Source organism: Engystomops pustulosus, chromosome 7 (genome assembly GCF_040894005.1).
Source record: "Engystomops pustulosus chromosome 7, aEngPut4.maternal, whole genome shotgun sequence".
In the NCBI taxonomy this organism is placed as follows: domain Eukaryota; kingdom Metazoa; phylum Chordata; class Amphibia; order Anura; family Leptodactylidae; genus Engystomops; species Engystomops pustulosus.
The window spans coordinates 11,662,377-11,681,042 of record NC_092417.1 but is presented as its reverse complement, the minus strand read 5'-3'; the positions used below and the strand labels follow the sequence as shown (position 1 = coordinate 11,681,042).

At 45.9% G+C, this 18,666-nt stretch overlaps 1 protein-coding gene across 2 annotated transcripts in view; it reads right to left on the bottom strand.

The window, feature by feature from the left end:
• The window catches only part of LOC140069272 (NACHT, LRR and PYD domains-containing protein 3-like), a 62,103-nt gene that overhangs the window by 38,378 nt on the left and 5,059 nt on the right, over positions 1-18,666 (bottom strand). Inside the window, exon 1 of one of the 2 annotated variants that reach the window (XM_072114759.1) lies at positions 142-181. The exons of the other annotated variant lie outside the window; for it this stretch is intronic. The gene's annotated coding sequence lies outside the window, so the exon portion shown is untranslated. Of the gene's footprint in view, positions 1-141; positions 182-18,666 lie in introns of those variants that run through there. 2 annotated transcript variants of the gene reach the window in all.

The window sequence follows — 18,666 nt, the reverse complement described above, 5'->3', positions numbered from 1 at the left end:
TCTCAGCTGCTGCAGAACATCATAACGCACATCTCAGCTGCTGCAGAACATCATAATGCACATCTCATCTCAAATATAAAATATAATATATAATAATAATACAATAAAACAAGTATATAGAGTGTAATGGAGACGTGTTACCCAGAGCGCAGGGAGGAGATGTCCTCGTATAACGGGATATGATGAGTCAGCCTTTAGGAATTTACTTTCACTTTCATTTTTAAGCTGTACGAGGGCAAATTGCACTTCATAATGATAGTATATAATATTCTACGCCATGTACTGGGAAGCGGGAAAAAAATTCCAAATGCAGTGAAATCGGTGAAAAAAATGCTTTTGCGCCGTTTTCATGTGGACTTGGATTTTTTTACGGCTTTCACTGTGCGCCACAAATGACATTTTGGGACTTATTTACTAAGGGTCGCGGATCGCACTTTCGTAGGACTGTTCACGGTTTTCAGGATTTGCACAGTTTTGACAGGTATTTAACACCGGTCTGCGCTGGGATTGTGTCGCACGCGATCAGTTTTTCCATGTGACACAAATCCGGGGGTTGGGGGGCATTGGACGATCCGACTGATTCGGACTAAGCGCAGGATTTAACCTTTAAATTGTGTCTTGAGCCCAAGCACTTACATGCACCGGGAAGAAGATGGTGAACTCCAGTGGACCTGAGCGGGGAAGCGACACATGCAGGATATCGGGCGCACGATCTTAGCGACTCCCCGCACAGCGCATTATACACGGACAATGCACTTACATGCACAAGGAAGAAGAAGGTGAACTCCGGGGACCTGAGTGGGGAAGTGACACATGCAGGATATCGGGCGCAGGATCTTAGTGACTCCCCGCACAGCGCATTATACACGGACAATGCACTTACATGCACCAGGAAGAAGAAGGTGAACTCCGGGGACCTGAGCGGGGAAGCGACACATGCAGGATATCGGGTGCAGGATCTTAGTGACTCCCAGCACAGGGCATTATACACAGACAATGCACTAACATCCACCAGGAAGAAGAAGGTGAACTCCGGGGACCTGAGCGGAGAAGCGACACATGCAGGATATCGGCCGCAGGATCTTAGTGACTCCCCGCACAGAGCATTATACACGGACAATGCACTTACATGCACCAGGAAGAAGAAGGTGAACTCCGGGGACCTGAGCGGGGAAGTGACACATGCAGGATATCGGGCACACGATCTTAGTGACTCCCTGCACAGCGCATTATACATGGACAATGCACTTACATGCACCAGGAAGAAGAAGGGGAACTCCAGGGACCTGAGCGGGGAAGCGACACATGCAGGATATCGGGCGCACGATCTTAGTGACTCCCAGCACAGCGCATTATACACGGACAATGCACTTACATGCACCAGGAAGAAGAAGGTGAACTCCGGGGACCTGAGTGGGGAAGTGACACATGCAGGATATCGGGCGCAGGATCTTAGTGACTCCCCGCACAGCGCATTATACATGGACAATGCACTTACATGCACCAGGAAGAAGAAGGGGAACTCCAGGGACCTGAGCGGGGAAGCGACACATGCAGGATATCGGGCGCACGATCTTAGTGACTCCCAGCACAGCGCATTATACACGGACAATGCACTTACATGCACCAGGAAGAAGAAGGTGAACTCCGGGGACCTGAGTGGGGAAGTGACACATGCAGGATATCGGGCGCAGGATCTTAGTGACTCCCCGCACAGCGCATTATACACGGACAATGCACTTACATGCACCAGGAAGAAGAAGGTGAACTCCGGGGACCTGAGCGGGGAAGCGACACATGCAGGATATCGGGCGCAGGATCTTAGTGACTCCCTGCACAGCGCATTATACACAGACAATGCACTTACATGCACCAGGAAGAAGGAGGTGAACTCCGGGGACCTGAGCGGGGAAGCGACACATGCAGGATATCGGGTGAAGGATCTTAGTGACTCCCCGCACAGCGCATTATACACGGACAATGCACTTACATGCACTGGGAAGAAGAAGGTGAACTCCGAGGACCTGAGCGGGGAAGTGACACATGCAGGATATCGGGCACGATCTTAGTGACTCCCCGCACAGCGCATTATACACGGACAATGCACTTACATGCACCAGGAAGAAGAAGGTGAACTCCGGGGACCTGAGCGGGGAAGCGACACATGCAGGATATCGGGCGCAGGATCTTAGTGACTCCCCGCACAGCGCATTATACACAGACAATGCACTAACATCCACCAGGAAGAAGAAGGTGAACTCCGGGGACCTGAGCGGAGAAGCGACACATGCAGGATATCGGCCGCAGGATCTTAGTGACTCCCCGCACAGCGCATTATACACGGACAATGCACTTACATGCACCAGGAAGAAGAAGGTGAACTCCGGGGACCTGAGCGGGGAAGTGACACATGCAGGATATCGGGCGCAGGATCTTAGTGACTCCCCGGACAGCGCATTATACACGGACAATGCACTTACATGCACCAGGAAAAAGAAGGTGAACTCCGGGGACCTGAGCGGGGAAGTGACACATGCAGGATATCGGGCGCACGATCTTAGTGACTCCCTGCACAGCGCATTATACATGGACAATGCACTTACATGCACGAGGAAGAAGAAGGGGAACTCCAGGGACCTGAGCGGGGAAGCGACACATGCAGGATATCGGGCGCACGATCTTAGTGACTCCCCGCACAGCGCATTATACACGGACAATGCACTTACATGCACCAGGAAGAAGAAGGTGAACTCCGGGGACCTGAGCGGGGAAGCGACACATGCAGGATATCGGACCCACGATCTTAGTGACTCCCCGCACAGCGCATTATACACGGACAATGCACTTACATGCACCAGGAAGAAGAAGGTGAACTCCGGGGACCTGAGCGGGGAAGCGACACATGCAGGATATCGGGCGCAGGATCTTAGTGACTCCCCGCACATCGCATTATACACAGACAATGCACTTACATGCACCAGGAAGAAGAAGGTGAACTCCGGGGACCTGAGCGGGGAAGCGACACATGCAGGATATCGGACCCACGATCTTAGTGACTCCCCACACAGCGCATTATACACGGGCAAATTTTATTATAAGAAGATTGACCAAATGTCACGGCAGGGAATTTTACTCAGAGGGACACAAAACTGGCATTGGCAGAAAAAGATACCCATATCCGGACAAAAATGTGTAAACTAACACGTGGTAAGACTTAACGTTTATTGATCACAAGACTAAAAGAAAGTTTATTTAGTAGCGTTGCTACCAAGTGCTCAGAGGGAAGGTGTGTTAAAAACACAGTGGGGTAGGCTCATTGGGTCACAAGTAGGGCGCCCATAAATGATGGGCCACACTGTTATGGATGGCGATCAAGCTATGAGTGACCTCTGGGACATGGATGTTGTGTTGCTCAGAGGGCAACTGTCACTGCTATACTGACAATATAATTCGTATCGCTGTGGGAGCTCATCCAGAGGTATTGTGGCAAGTGTGTATCTATTACCAGCCACTGTAGTAGTTCGTGTTTATACAGTCAGAGTACCATAAAAGGATGTCATAAGAGTATACAGATGGCCTTAGTAATTCTTAGTCCTCTGGAGATGGATATTAATTGGTCCTATATTAAGACCTGAGCCCTACACTATAGTGAAACAGTGACTAAATTATATCTAGACGTTTGTTCTGCACTGTCCCTAGTAGATCATTGTTCGCCGTTCCTATTAGATAAGCTAGCTCAGAGCCTAACCTAACGGCCAATTAAAAAATAAGAAGTCGCACTTTAGCCCCCCGACATGTTTCACCAGCAAGCTGGCTTCATCAGGGGTAGGGCTATTAGTGACACATACAATACACTTACATGCACCAGGAAGAAGAAGGTGAACTCCGGGGACCTGAGCGGGGAAGTGACACATGCAGGATATTGGGCGCAGGATCTTGGTGACTCCCCGCACGGCGCATTATACACGGACAATGCACTTACATGCACCAGGAAAAAGAAGGTGAACTCCGGGGACCTGAGCGGGGAAGCGACACATGCAGGATATCGGGCACACGATCTTAGTGACTCCCCGCACAGTGCATTATACACAGACAATGCACTTACATGCACCAGGAAGAAGAAGGTGAACTCCGGGGACCTGAGCGGGGAAATGACACATGCAGGATATCGGGCGCAGGATCTTAGTGACTCCCTGCACAGCGCATTATACACAGACAATGCACTTACATGCACCAGGAAGAAGAAGGTGAACTCCAGGGACCTGAGCGGGGAAGTGACACATGCAGGATATCGGGCGCAGGATCTTAGTGACTCCCCGCACAGCGCATTATACACGGACAATGCACTTACATGCACCAGGAAGAAGAAGGTGAACTCCAGGGACCTGAGCGGGGAAGTGACACATGCAGGATATCGGGCGCAGGATCTTAGTGACTCCCCGCACAGCGCATTATACACGGACAATGCACTTACATGCACCAGGAAGAAGAAGGTGAACTCCAGGGACCTGAGCGGGGAAGTGAAACATGCAGGATATCGGCGGCGCAGGATCTTAGTGACTCCCAGCACAGCGCATTATACTTGGACAATGCACTTACATGCACCGGGAAGAAGAAGGTGAACCCCAGGGACCTGAGCGGGGAAGTGATACATGCAGGATATCAGGGCATGATCTTAGTGACTCCCCGCACAGTGCATTATACACGGACAATGCACTTACATGCACCAGGAAGAAGAAGGTGAACTCCGGGGACCTGAGCGGGGAGCGACACATGCAGGATATCAGGAGCACGATCTTAGTGACTCCCCGCACAGCGCATTATACACGGACAATGCACTTACATGCACCGGGAAGAAGAAGGGGAACTCCAGGGACCTGAGCGGGGAAGTGACACATGCAGGATATCGGGTGCACGATCTTAGTGACTCCCTGCACAGCGCAACATATGCAACATCCCCCACCGGGGCCGCGCCTTTTTTGGGGCCTGGAGGCAGCCGGGGCCCAGAATACCGGAGCTGCTGGCGGTTGCGGCCTAGGCACGTTAGTGTCACGATGCTTGGTATGGGGACCGGAGGGCTGTCCTACAGCCTGGCAGCTCTCCAGCAGGTGGTGTGTGCTAGAGATATGGAGGGAGAGGCTGATGTACTGGTTCTCCCTGGAGCAGCCCCTGAGTGTCTGTAAGATAAGTCCCTGGGTAGTGGATGGGGGAGCCCGTGGGGGTAACGTTGTGCAAATCAACTCATGGTTCTTTATTGAACAACAGGTAGCAGGCAACGGGCCAGAACGGTCAAACAGAAGATTCTGGCACTGGAGTGGTCATGGAGAGGGTCCTCAGGATAAGGCACCAGCCTGGTAGTAGATGCCGGGATAATGGAGATGGAGCTGTGTCCAAACTGTGGAAGCTGCAGCTCTGGGTTAGAGTCTCTGGACTCAGTTCCTGGTATTGGTTTCTGTAGCAGCACTGAAGGTGTGCTCCACACTGACTCTCTCTCTTCACTCTTGCACACTTGCTCTGCAGTCTGGACTGGACCTGACACTGAGATCAGACTGCTGACAGGCTCTGAAGACCCTGTGCTAAGACCATGTGCTCCTCCTGCACAGGGGTTTTATACTCCCCCTGGTCAGGTGGCTGCACCTCTCCAATCATACTCCAGCTAACATTAGAGCTACATAATTGGATAACAACTTACACCCATTTAACTATTGCATTTCCAGGCAGAGTCTACAGCTGCTATTACACAATGCCCAGATTCTAGAACCTTCATTGAGGGGGTTGCAACTCCCCCTAACAGCTCCTGACCTGGCGAGATCGATATTCGCAACCACCCGCCTATCTATGTATTGGCAGAGGTTTTGCACCTACACATGGCACGTGAGGTTATACTGCTGCTTGCATGCCATGTGTCCCGTGTGCACATTCACACCCGGCGAATTATAAAAGACTAAACACAGGGTCGTCCTCGGCTCTGTGCCGTCAGAGGCAAACTATATCAAATGATGTAGTTATTGATTCAGGGTACATTTGTGTAATGATATATATACCGTATATACCCGAGTATAAGCCAAGTTTTTCAGCACATTTTTCAAACTCGGCTTATACTCGAGTCAAGAAAACTAATAAATTCAAAACTCACCTTTCCCACGCCCCCCGCAGGTCTTCTCCTCTTCCATCGGCAGCAGCAAGTCCGTGGCCAGCGGCCGCGCAGCTATTGACGTCAACCGCAGCAATGATAAAGAGCTGAGTGTAATCTTACAACGTGATGGTTGTCTGCTCGCAGAAAATTCTGTATATCGTTATTTTTATTTAGTAACTTTAGTTTCATTTGCTAACTTGTTGCTGTAGCTACCCAACAACATTGCTGCAATTTCTCCTGCCCCAGCTGATGTTTCTACTGCCCCAACATTAACCCCTTAAAGGCTTTAATGATCAGGACATTTTTGCTAATTTTTGTATGTGACGGTTTAAGGGTCCTACGAGGGGATATCTATTAAGGTCAGTCTAAAGAGCCAGTCACCACATAGTGACAGGGGTTTGATTAACGAGCCTATTCCTGCCACAATCGGGCGGCCTGGGGGACTCTCTAAGTTTTTGTGCACTTTTGGTACAAAGTAGCAATTCGTTTTTATAGGGAAAGGGGGTAGTAGTTTTTCAGCTGTTTTTTGGACATGATCCCTTTTTATACTTGAGTTCTTAAAAACGTTCTGAGTTGGTCCCTGTATTTAGACGTTGGTGTGTAGGGGCAATCAGATTAATCCAACATATTAGATAATGTCCTCATGGGGATCCTAAAATTTGGTGGAATAGAAGTGGTGCCACCCCGAGGAGGAGATAGACAATGGTTACTAGATGGATAATAAAAGCGAATGCTATGGGCCCAGTAGGTTTAAATGAAAAAATAGACTTTCTTTTAACATACTGGTAAAGAGAAATATGCCCCAGGAGAGACGATATGAATACTAAGTAAACTTGCAGTGACATGTTTTACATTGTGTATAGTAGTGACATACATGTAAGAAAGCACTTAGCAGCACATGGCTGCAGTATGTAATAGTCATTTTATGTGAGTTTTAATAGAAGGAGGCAGGTCACAAAAAATACCATTGTCCACTAATATTCTACATACTTTATTAACCAATTTATAGCCAAATATTGGTATTTTTACCTATATGATTTTTTATGATCTCCCTCCAACTAGAGTATATCGTTTAAGCATGGCGCCAGCACTTACAGGGGCTTTCCCATGAACACAAGTTAGGCCGTATCCACAGGATAGGGCCTAATTTGCTGATCGGTGGGGGTCTCGGTGATGAGCTGCGCTCACCGATCTCCATCAGCTCCATAGAGATGAATGGAGCAGAACGGTCTGCTCCATTAATCTGACCGACCGACAAGGGGTCCGTTGGAGGTACCTGGGACCCCATTGGACCCCTCGTTCTCACGATCTGCGTGGGTCTCAGCACTCACTGATAGGCCCTGTGGATAGGGCCTAACTTGTATTCATTAGCCCCAAATCGCATAGAGAAGGGGCTGGGGACTGTAGGGGATTTCTGGTGATGGTGCAGAAGGCAGCTTAAAAGGCGATTGGCCCCTTCTTTAGGCGGTCCCAAAAAGGGGCTGGATTGGGCGGGCTTATTGGGATCCGCCATGTGGTTTAAAAGCATTGGGGGCACGTGGCGGGGCCTCTTTCCTTCTGCCCTCAGGACCGAGCGGTGTGAAGTGAGCCCACCCACCCTTGCCCTCAGGTTAATTTTCGTTTACAGGTGGGTTTCCGGTTTCTGGCTGTTCTGTCTTCCCTTCAGATGTCACAGCATTGGCGGATTTTCACATGCCCGAAGGCGAGATGAAGGTGCCCACATGACGTCTGACGCCAATCGAGTGAAAAGTTTTTGCTCAAGAAGAAGCGAAGGGCCCGGATGGGCATGAATTTGGTTCCAACTATTTTGCATTTTTTCTATTGGTTATTTAATTAATTAATTGTTTCTCTAAAAATAAATGCTGTGGCCCCCCCACATACCCACAACAAGAAACATGGTGTGGTGTCCATTGATGGCTGGTTTACTTTTGGAGGATTTAAAATTTCCGGGTCAAGAGCCTGAATATTTTGGGCTAAGTTTACAAGTCTCTACAGTCTCATGGGAAAACCCCTTTAATCGTGAAAGGAACCTAAGGATGTATATATGTTTGGGGGTAGTACTACTCCCTGTCGTTCAAGCAAGACATAAGCTGCCATAAACCATCGCCATGGCTTGTTTACCTGCGAATCCAGAGATAGGTGTCATGTGACAGTGCCGGGGTAATCGGAGGGAGGAGCTTGGACAGCCGGCATCTCACATGGTATTGGACGGTAGGCGCGGCATACCGTTCAGGAAGAAGAAGGTGAACTCCGGGGACCTGAGCGGGGAAGCGACACATGCAGGATATCGGGCACAGGATCTTAGTAAGTCGCCGCACATTTCATTATCGCCGGACAATGCACTTTAGGTGAACTCCGCCGGATGAGTAAGTAAATGCGCCCCATTGAGTTTCCATCATGTTTGCTAAACCCAATTGAAACGCTATGTCATGGCCCTCCACATCATCACACCAGCAGGGGGAAGTTTGTCCTCCTATCGCTGCTAGAAGTGAATGTCCTATGTCATTGCCCCCCCCCCCCCCCGACATCATTACACCAGCAGGGGGCAGTGCATTCCTACTCTGGATGACCCACATTTGTATACTATAAATTCCCACATCTTTAAATATATACAAGTGCGTTACAACAGAAAGCCAATGGTAGACCGTAAGTCCTATAGGAAATGACATGTGCATATTGGTCCAAGAACTACAATTAGCTCTAGTAATTCACCTGTTCAGCTTGTACCTGACAGCAGACACCCCAGTGTAACACCCGTGGTCAGAGTGAGCTTCGATCATGGACTTTTGACCCTTCTCGCCTCTCCATGCCTCCACTTGATGGCTTAAGGGGGAAAAAAAGTGCAATTTCTTGTTTGTTACCCAAGAAGGGGACTGTCACTGGTGCTCCAACGACCCATGTCTTGGGTTGCGGGCTCACCCGTGCCTCTCTCCATGCTCCAGCGTGGCACCTGAGCCACTTATCTGACTCTAGGGCGTGTGCATGCTGGCTCCTGAAGATTTAAAGAGCCAGCGCACCGTTTATTGGTGCTGGCCATTCCCAGAATCCCTTGTAACCCAGCCTCTCCCTGTACACCCCACCGGATCTTCATGCCTTGTGCCCTAGAGAAAGCTTGTTGGATGCCCTGTACTCTTAGTGTGATTTCCACTTGTGACCCCGGTGCACGTGTGGAACCACCTGGTGCTACCTCACTGCAGCAAGTCCAACCCGCTTTGTGGTGGGCTCTGGTAAAAACCGGGTGCCACTTAGATTCCAGCCCCAGGTGTTGGCTTACGTCATCGTCCGCGGTGGTCCAGGGGGTCCACTACCCCTGGTGTCAGCTTCGGAGCTTGTGCTCCTGATTTTAAATCCCTCCTTAAATTTCAAAAAATGTTATAGTGGATTAAGTGCGATACAAATGGTAACATTTGCTCCATCATACAGATAATTAAATGATTGAAATACTAAAAGATAACAAAGGCTGATAAATATAAAATGCCACTCAGAATCATTGTGAACATAGATATTGCCAAAACTGAGAACAAATGGTACCAAATATTCACCATGAACAAAGGATCCAACAAGTACAACACCTACAAAAATACAGAAAAGAAAGTACAAAACCTGTTCCTCTTTATTTCAATGTACAATATAATTGTAACACATTATGGGGTGACACTGCAGCAAAATAAGAAAAGGACAGAGACACCACTAGATGGTGCTATATGTCCACAAGGCAAGGGATAACCACGCGTCCAACACACAATAAGTAATACACACAATGGACAGATTATAGATATTATCTACATAACAGATCATCTATATACAGGGGAATACAGCTCCCATATACTGCCCTGCAATGTACAAGGTGCCACCAATATCAAAACACATAACACTCTGTGTGTACAGATAATACAGCAACTAGTAAATTAGTAAAAGTTCTGAAAATATAAAAGGTAAATAAATATTAATAGATAAATATAAAGCACTTTAGGCTCATAGCAAATATAGATATCGCTAAAATAGACAATGAATGGTACAAAATATTCACCATGACGTAGGAACAATGTATACATAGTATGGAAGAGAAGTGAAGGTGTTTGAAGTATATAACAGTAAAAAATATACTAAACTATACATGGAGAATAGACAATGTATATCTTATACGCTTAGTATTTGTATTGAGTTAAAGGAAATCTATCATGAACATTTATCCTGATAAACCAGGGACATTACTCATTGATCCCGGCACCATGGCTGTGGAAATCTCCTTTCTTACTCATGGCCTCCTTCCTTTTAAAATCAACTTTTACAATTATGCTAATGGGTCAGAAGTGCTCTGGGAGGTGTTACCAAGCCCCCTCTCTGCTGTAGCTTTACAGGCTGTTATACTGTCTTCCCCGCCCCCTCCCTCTGCCTGATGTAATCTCACTGCAAGAGAAGGAAGTGGGGGAGAGGCTCCTGTGCTTTGGTAACACCCGTAGGCTCATTAGCATAATTGTAAGAGTTGATTTTAGAAAGATAGAGTCTGTATGTATAAGAAATATAGAAAGATACCACAGACCCGGTGTCTATGATTTAGCATCTCTGGTTTATCATTGATTGATTTTTTTGATAGATTTCCTTTAAGTGCACATCTATATTTATATATATATTTATCTAGATTTTGAAAAACCTTTTGACACACAAGCAGTTTTGAAGCTAGACAACAAAATGCAACAATAAGTCTGTATTTATATAGCTCCATCATATTCCACAGCGCTATATGGGGGCATATACAATCAGAATAAGATATTACAGAGCAACAATGTTGTCAGCTAGAAGGGCATCTACCACCAGTTTTAAAGACTGTATGCAAATGAGCCTGAGGGGCTCCATCTACCCTTTATCTTGGTGGTAGATGCCCTTTAAACTGAAGTCAGAGCTTATAATGTTATTAATAATAATAATTCTTTATTTCTATAGTGCAAACAGATAACACAGCGCTGCACAGAACTTCCCAAATCAGTCCCTGTCCCCATGAGGCTCACAATCTAATCAACCTACCAGTATGTTTTGCAGTGTGGGAGGAAACCGGAGGCCCCGGAGGAAACCCACGGAAACATGGAAAAAACATACAAACGTTGCAGATGTTGACCCTGGGATCTCTTAAATCTCTTTATAAATGATGATATGGATGGAACAGAGAGTAAAGTTTCTGTCGTCACAGATGATACAAAACTTTGTGGATCCCCCCCAAAAATAGCTTGATTGTAAAAATTATAGAAAGAGTATACCCCCACCCCAGTATATAGCCAGCCAGCCCCTCCACCCTAGTATATAGCCAGCCAGCCCCCAGTATATAGCCAGCCAGCCATTGTATATGGCCAGCTAGTCCCCTAGTATATAGCCAACCAGCCCCCAGTATATAGCCAGCCCCTCCCCCCATTATATAGGCAGCCATCCCCTGCCCCCTAGTATATAGCTAGCCATCCCCCAGTATATAGCCAGCCAGCCCCTGCCCCCTAGTATATAGCTAGCCATCCCCCAGTATATAGCCAGCCAGCCTCTGTATATACCTAGCCAGTCCCCTAGTATATGGCCAGCTAGTCCCCTAGTATATAGCCAACCAGCCCCCAGTATATAGCCAGCCCCTCCCCCCATTATATAGGCAGCCATCCCCTGCCCCCTAGTATATAGCTAGCCATCCCCCAGTATATAGCCAGCCAGCCGCTGCCCCCTAGTATATAGCTAGCCATCCCCCAGTATATAGCCATCCAGCCTCTGTATATACCTAGCCAGTCCCCTAGTATATGGCCAGCCACTGTATATACTTAGCAAGTCCCCTAGTATATAGCCAGCCATCCCTTCCCCACCCCAGTATATAGCCAGCCAGTCCCCTAGTATATAGCCAGCCAGCACCTCCCTCCAATATATAGCCAGCCAGCCCCTGTCCCCTAGAATATAGCTAGCCATCCCCAGTATATAGCCAGCCAGCCTCTGTATATACCTAGCCAGTGCCCTAGTATATAGCCAGCCACTGTATATACCTAGCCAGTCCCCTAGTATATAGCCAGCCAACCCTCCCCCACCCCAGTATATAGCCAGCCCCTGCCTCCAATTATATAGCCAACCAGCCCCCAGTATATAGCCAGCCAGCCCCCAGTAAATAGCCAGCCAGCCCCTCTCCCCAGTATATAGCCAGCCAGCCTCCCGTATATTGCCAGCCAGCCCCTCCCCCAGTACATAGCCAGCCCCTGCCCCCTAGTATATAGGAAGCCAGTCCCTTTATATAGCAAACAGCCCATGAAACTGATATGTGACAGTGTGATATGTAACTGAGATGTAATAGTGTGATACGTAACTGATATGTGGCAGTGTGATACGTAACTGATATGTGACAGTGTGATACGTAACTGATATGTGATAGTGTGATAAGTAACTGATATGTGACAGTGTGATACGTAACTGATATGTGACAGTGTGATACGTAACTGATATGTGACAGTGTGATACGTAACTGATATGTGACAGTGTGATACGTAACTGATATGTGACAGTGTGATACGTAACTGATATGTGACAGTGTGATACGTAACTGATATGTGACAGTGTGATACGTAACTGATATGTGACAGTGTGATACGTAACTGATATGTGACAGTGTGATATGTAACTGATATGTGACAGTGTGATACGTAACTGATATGTGACAGTGTGATATGTAACTGATATGCGACAGTGTGATACGTAACTGATATGCGACAGTGTGATACGTAACTGATATGCGACAGTGTGATACGTAGCTTACACGAGACAGTGTGATACATAGCTGGTGTGATATGTAACTGATATGTGACAGTGTGATATGTAACTGATATGTGACAGTGTGATACGTAACTGATATGTGACAGTGTGATACGTAACTGATATGTGACAGTGTGATACGTAACTGATATGTGACAGTGTGATACGTAACTGATATGTGACAGTGTGATATGTAACTGATATGTGACAGTGTGATACGTAACTGATATGTGACAGTGTGATACGTAACTGATATGTGACAGTGTGATACGTAACTGATATGTGACAGTGTGATACGTAACTGATATGTGACAGTGTGATACGTAACTGATATGTGACAGTGTGATACGTAACTGATATGTGACCGTGTGATACGTAACTGATATGAGACAGTGTGATATGTAATTGATATCAAAAAGCCAGAAAAAGCAGTGTGTCACTGACATAATGGGTTCAGAAAAACATAATAAATTTTATTTGTATCAAACACTGAACACAAACACATATCTAAAATCAATTAAAATTGTACCGAAGTACATACAATTCTCTACCATGTTGTGCACTGTAGTTGGTGCAGAAACAAGACACCTCCTGAATGGGCAAAATATACCCAAGCCACCCCTAAGTATTGAAAAAACAGGTATAAAGTGCAAATGCATATATCAAGCTGCCATAGAGGTAAATGCTAGATAAATGGATGCCTACAATGCAATCATAGTATACATTCAATACAGGTAATGGAGGCAAACCCTAGTGCAAAATACAGATAACCTGGCAATAAGCCAGTAAAATAGCAGCATACAAACGGGGTGGTAAAGTGGTCAGGAGGTGGAGGGCTCCCCACGCGTTACGTCTCCAACTGGAGACTTCCTCAGGGGTAAAAGATGCCCCCTGTGTTGCTGGGCTCCCCTTATATACCCCCTACGTTTCACTCACCCTCAGCTGTAGAAACATGTGTTCAACATTGTGTCCCTGAAAACCGGAAGTAGCATGTCACATGTATATTGTTGTTAATACATGACGCTTATCAAAGTATAGTATCCATCGGAGATGGTTTGCAAAATATTGGTCTATTGAAGATATACATAGAGACCAAAGAATAATGGATGAAAAATATAAGGTTGAAAATAGAGGGTGAAGGGATACCAACAGGGTAAAGAAGGGGGTATGTAGGGGAGCCACAGCAAACCACGATATAGTTATCACACGAATGAACAAACCTGTGTTCAGTGGGTATGAACATAGATTGTAAAACAATTGTAGTAGGTTAAGTATGGTAAAAAGTCCTGAAGGGTATAGGTCATAGGTCCACGTTTTGCTATTAAGGTGGGTTTATCCGAAATGAAGTTTTTCAATCGTGGTTCACCCCTTAGGATGTTCCAATTCCTTAACAGGATTTCCCGAATATCCGACCACTGGTTATTGAAAGTAGTTACAATGCCCCACTTGAATTCCTTCGTGTTACTTTTTGGTGTTAATAGATCTTGTCTATGCGAATCCCGGGCCCTGCGGTAGGCTTTAGAGATTACTCTTTTAGGGTAACCCCTGTTGAGGAATCTATCCGTCAATTCCGATGCATTCCTGCGAAAGTCATCCTCTTGTGTACAATTTCTTTTTACCCGGATAAACTGTCCCACAGGAATGCCTGTTCTCAAATGTTCTGGGTGAAAGCTGTTAAAGTGAAGTAAACTATTAGTCGCGGTGCTTTTCCGAAAGAGATCAGTGACCAGCCGGCCATTCTTTTTTGTTAGTTTAAGATCCAAGAATTCAACTGCCACCTGTGAAAAGTTGGAAGTTAGGACAATATTCCAGGGATTGTTGTTAAGTTCAGTTATAAATTCTTTACACAATTCCAAAGATCCATCCCACAGTAGAAGAATATCGTCTATGAAACGATGCCAACTTCTTACGTGCTGTTTATAATAAGGCGTTGGGTACACGTGTTCGCATAGGAGGGCGCACAACGTGCACCCATCGCCGTCCCAGAGATTTGTTTGTAAAAGCAATGGTCGAAAATAAAATAATTATGCTTCAGCACGTACCCGAGTAGGTCTACGAGGAAAGAGTCTTGTCTCCTGTCGAGTTTTTGTCCAAGAAGTAAGATACGGCAGCAATTCCATCATCATGTGCAATATTGGTATATAGTGACTCCACGTCTAGAGTCACCAGCCATGTATTCTCTGTGAGACGGATTGGTTGTATCTTCTGTATGAGATCCGTTGAATCCCTAATGTAGGACGGCAAAGATAACACCATGGTTTGTAGGAAATAGTCCACATAGCTACAGGCCTTCTCACAGGTGCTCCCAATCCCCGACACGATGGGTCGCCCCGGTGGGCATGTCAGGGACTTGTGCACCTTCGGGAGCATATAAAAATGTTGGGACTTTGGGGTGACTGACTGTGATGAAGTCATGCTCTTTTTTTGAGATAATCCCAAATTTTAGCCAAGAGTCTATCTTGGAAGACAGAGGTGTGATCTTCTGGACCTACTGCGTGAAAATGAAATATCTGACAACCCAGGTAGGAAATCTTGTCCATTACACAACCCCTCTCAAATGACACCTAACCTCTCACTTATACCAGCCTTACAACTATTTTACAACAGTGTGGCCAATGACATTCGGACATTACCAGACAATCGCCACAGTGGGGAAAATTTAACGAGGGAGGAATGACTTGCCATAAAAACACTCAAAAAAAACCCAAACTTCCTTATCAAGGAAGCGGACAAGGGGGGGAACATTGTTCTATGGCCTGTGGACCTTTATCTACTGGAAGCCAAACGCCAACTGTGCAACAGGTCATATTATACACCACTACCCTCTGATCCCACCTCTGTCTTCCAAGATAAATTGAAGCGCTTATTAGAGTCTGCGCTAAAATTTGGGATTATCTCAAAAAAAGAGCATGACTTCATCACAGTCAGTCACCCCAAAGTCCCCACATTTTATATGCTCCCGAAGGTGCACAAGTCCCTGACATGCCCACCGGGGCGACCCATCGTGTCGGGGATTGGGAGCACCTGTGAGAAGGCCTGTAGCTATGTGGACTATTTCCTACAAACCATGGTGTTATCTTTGCCGTCCTACATTAGGGATTCAACGGATCTCATACAGAAGATACAACCAATCCGTCTCACAGAGAATACATGGCTGGTGACTCTAGACGTGGAGTCACTATATACCAATATTGCACATGATGATGGAATTGCTGCCGTATCTTACTTCTTGGACAAAAACTCGACAGGAGACAAGACTCTTTCCTCGTAGACCTACTCGGGTACGTGCTGAAGCATAATTATTTTATTTTCGACCATTGCTTTTACAAACAAATCTCTGGGACGGCGATGGGTGCACGTTGTGCGCCCTCCTATGCGAACACGTGTACCCAACGCCTTATTATAAACAGCACGTAAGAAGTTGGCATCGTTTCATAGACGATATTCTTCTACTGTGGGATGGATCTTTGGAATTGTGTAAAGAATTTATAACTGAACTTAACAACAATCCCTGGAATATTGTCCTAACTTCCAACTTTTCACAGGTGGCAGTTGAATTCTTGGATCTTAAACTAACAAAAAAGAATGGCCGGCTGGTCACTGATCTCTTTCGGAAAAGCACCGCGACTAATAGTTTACTTCACTTTAACAGCTTTCACCCAGAACATTTGAGAACAGGCATTCCTGTGGGACAGTTTATCTGGGTAAAAAGAAATTGTACACAAGAGGATGACTTTCGCAGGAATGCATCGGAATTGACGGATAGATTCCTCAACAGGGGTTAACCTAAAAGAGTAATCTCTAAAGCCTACCGCAGGGCCCGGGATTCGCATAGACAAGATCTATTAACACCAAAAAGTAACACGAAGGAATTCAAGTTGGGCATTGTAACTACTTTCAATAACCAGTGGTCGGATATTCGGGAAATCCTGTTAAGGAATTGGAACATCCTAAGGGGTGAACCACGATTGAAAAACTTAATTTCGGATAAACCCACCTTAATAGCAAAACGTGCCAAGAACCTCAAGGATAACTTATCCAATAGTCACTTTCAACGTCCAACACAGGCCACTGGCAGAGGCAGAAAATTGAGCGGCTCATATGCCTGTGGCAACTGTTCGATTTGTTCTCTGATGCCTGCTACCCAGACATTTGTACAACCAATCTCTTCCCAGAGTTGCTCTCTACGTAACTATGTGAACTGCCGTACCAGAAATGTAATATATGCCCTGATTTGCCCCTGTCAGAAAATTTACGTGGGTCAGACCACACAGGAGCTTCGGAAGAGAATCCAACAACATCTATCAACCATCACGAATGCTGGCTCACATTTTCTGTCAGGTAAGACCCTTTCTACCGTTGCAGCCCACTTCCGCAACTTTCACGCTAGCAAAACCAGGGGGATCAAGGTAATTGGCCTAGACATGGTACATACCAATGTGAGAGGAGGAGACATAACTTCTGAGCTTTTGAGGCGGGAGGCCCGTTGGATACACCAATTGGGCACCCGAGCACCTGAGGGCATCAATGAGGATTTGTTGTTTACAGGCTACTACAAACGTTAACGAGGACATTTACGTTATCCTCTCCAGACGAAGGACACCGAAAAGCATCCACGATCAATGTGATACTCCGAGGTAAGTTTAAATACCTACCCCATGCACCCCACACATCATTCACTATTCACTCCCTTATCCGCTTTTTTCCATCTCTCACCTCTCTCTTTTCTTCTTTCACCATCGGTACATATGGTACCCTTACACTTTTTATTTTCACGGGTCTTACACCTTTTTCCTTTGGATTGTTCACCCCTTGTAGCTTGGGACTCTTATGGCCCCCCTATCACTTACACAGTCACTTTCCCTTGTCATTTTTTCCCCCACTCATTTGTTGTACACTGAACTAATTCTTGTCCACATTTTCTCGAATTTAGTACTAACCATTACCATGTGACCATTCAACCCGATGTGCCTCGCAGTGACCGACAAAGCCCCTCCTCCTATCAATGAGAAGGATCTACTGTTTGGAAGCAACCTTCTCAGAACTATAAAAAGAAGACAAATTATAACAACAAGAGGACGACAAAGGGGTCTCTGACCCACATGGACTGTTGTTACTTTCATCCATCCCTTATTCATCATGGACCTATGACCTATACCCTTCAGGACTTTTTACCATACTTAACCTACTACAATTGTTTTACAATCTATGTTCATACCCACTGAACACAGGTTTGTTCATTCGTGTGATAACTATATCGTGGTTTGCTGTGGCTCCCCTACATACCCCCTTCTTTACCCTGTTGGTATCCCTTCACCCTCTATTTTCAACCTTATATTTTTCATCCATTATTCTTTGGTCTCTATGTATATCTTCAATAGACCAATATTTTGCAAACCATCTCCGATGGATACTATACTTTGATAAGCGTCATGTATTAACAACAATATACTATACCTCTCAAGTAGTGCAAGAATATGTGATCATTTTTGAATCCATACGCTTGGACAATTTGCATTATATACCATGATAATATCTTATACTCACCTACGTGTGATTACTTACCTCTTAACATGTTGGCACTTTGGTGTTTCCGTCGTTCTGAGCTTTTCTACTTATATTTTTTAGGAATCTATTGCTTTTCAAGGGCTGTTTTTGTCTACTGCCCTTAGACAATGATATTTACCTGCTAACAAATATTTTTTCTTTCATCTACAGATTCTATCACTTGTAATCACTTGTTCTATTATCACACATACTACTAT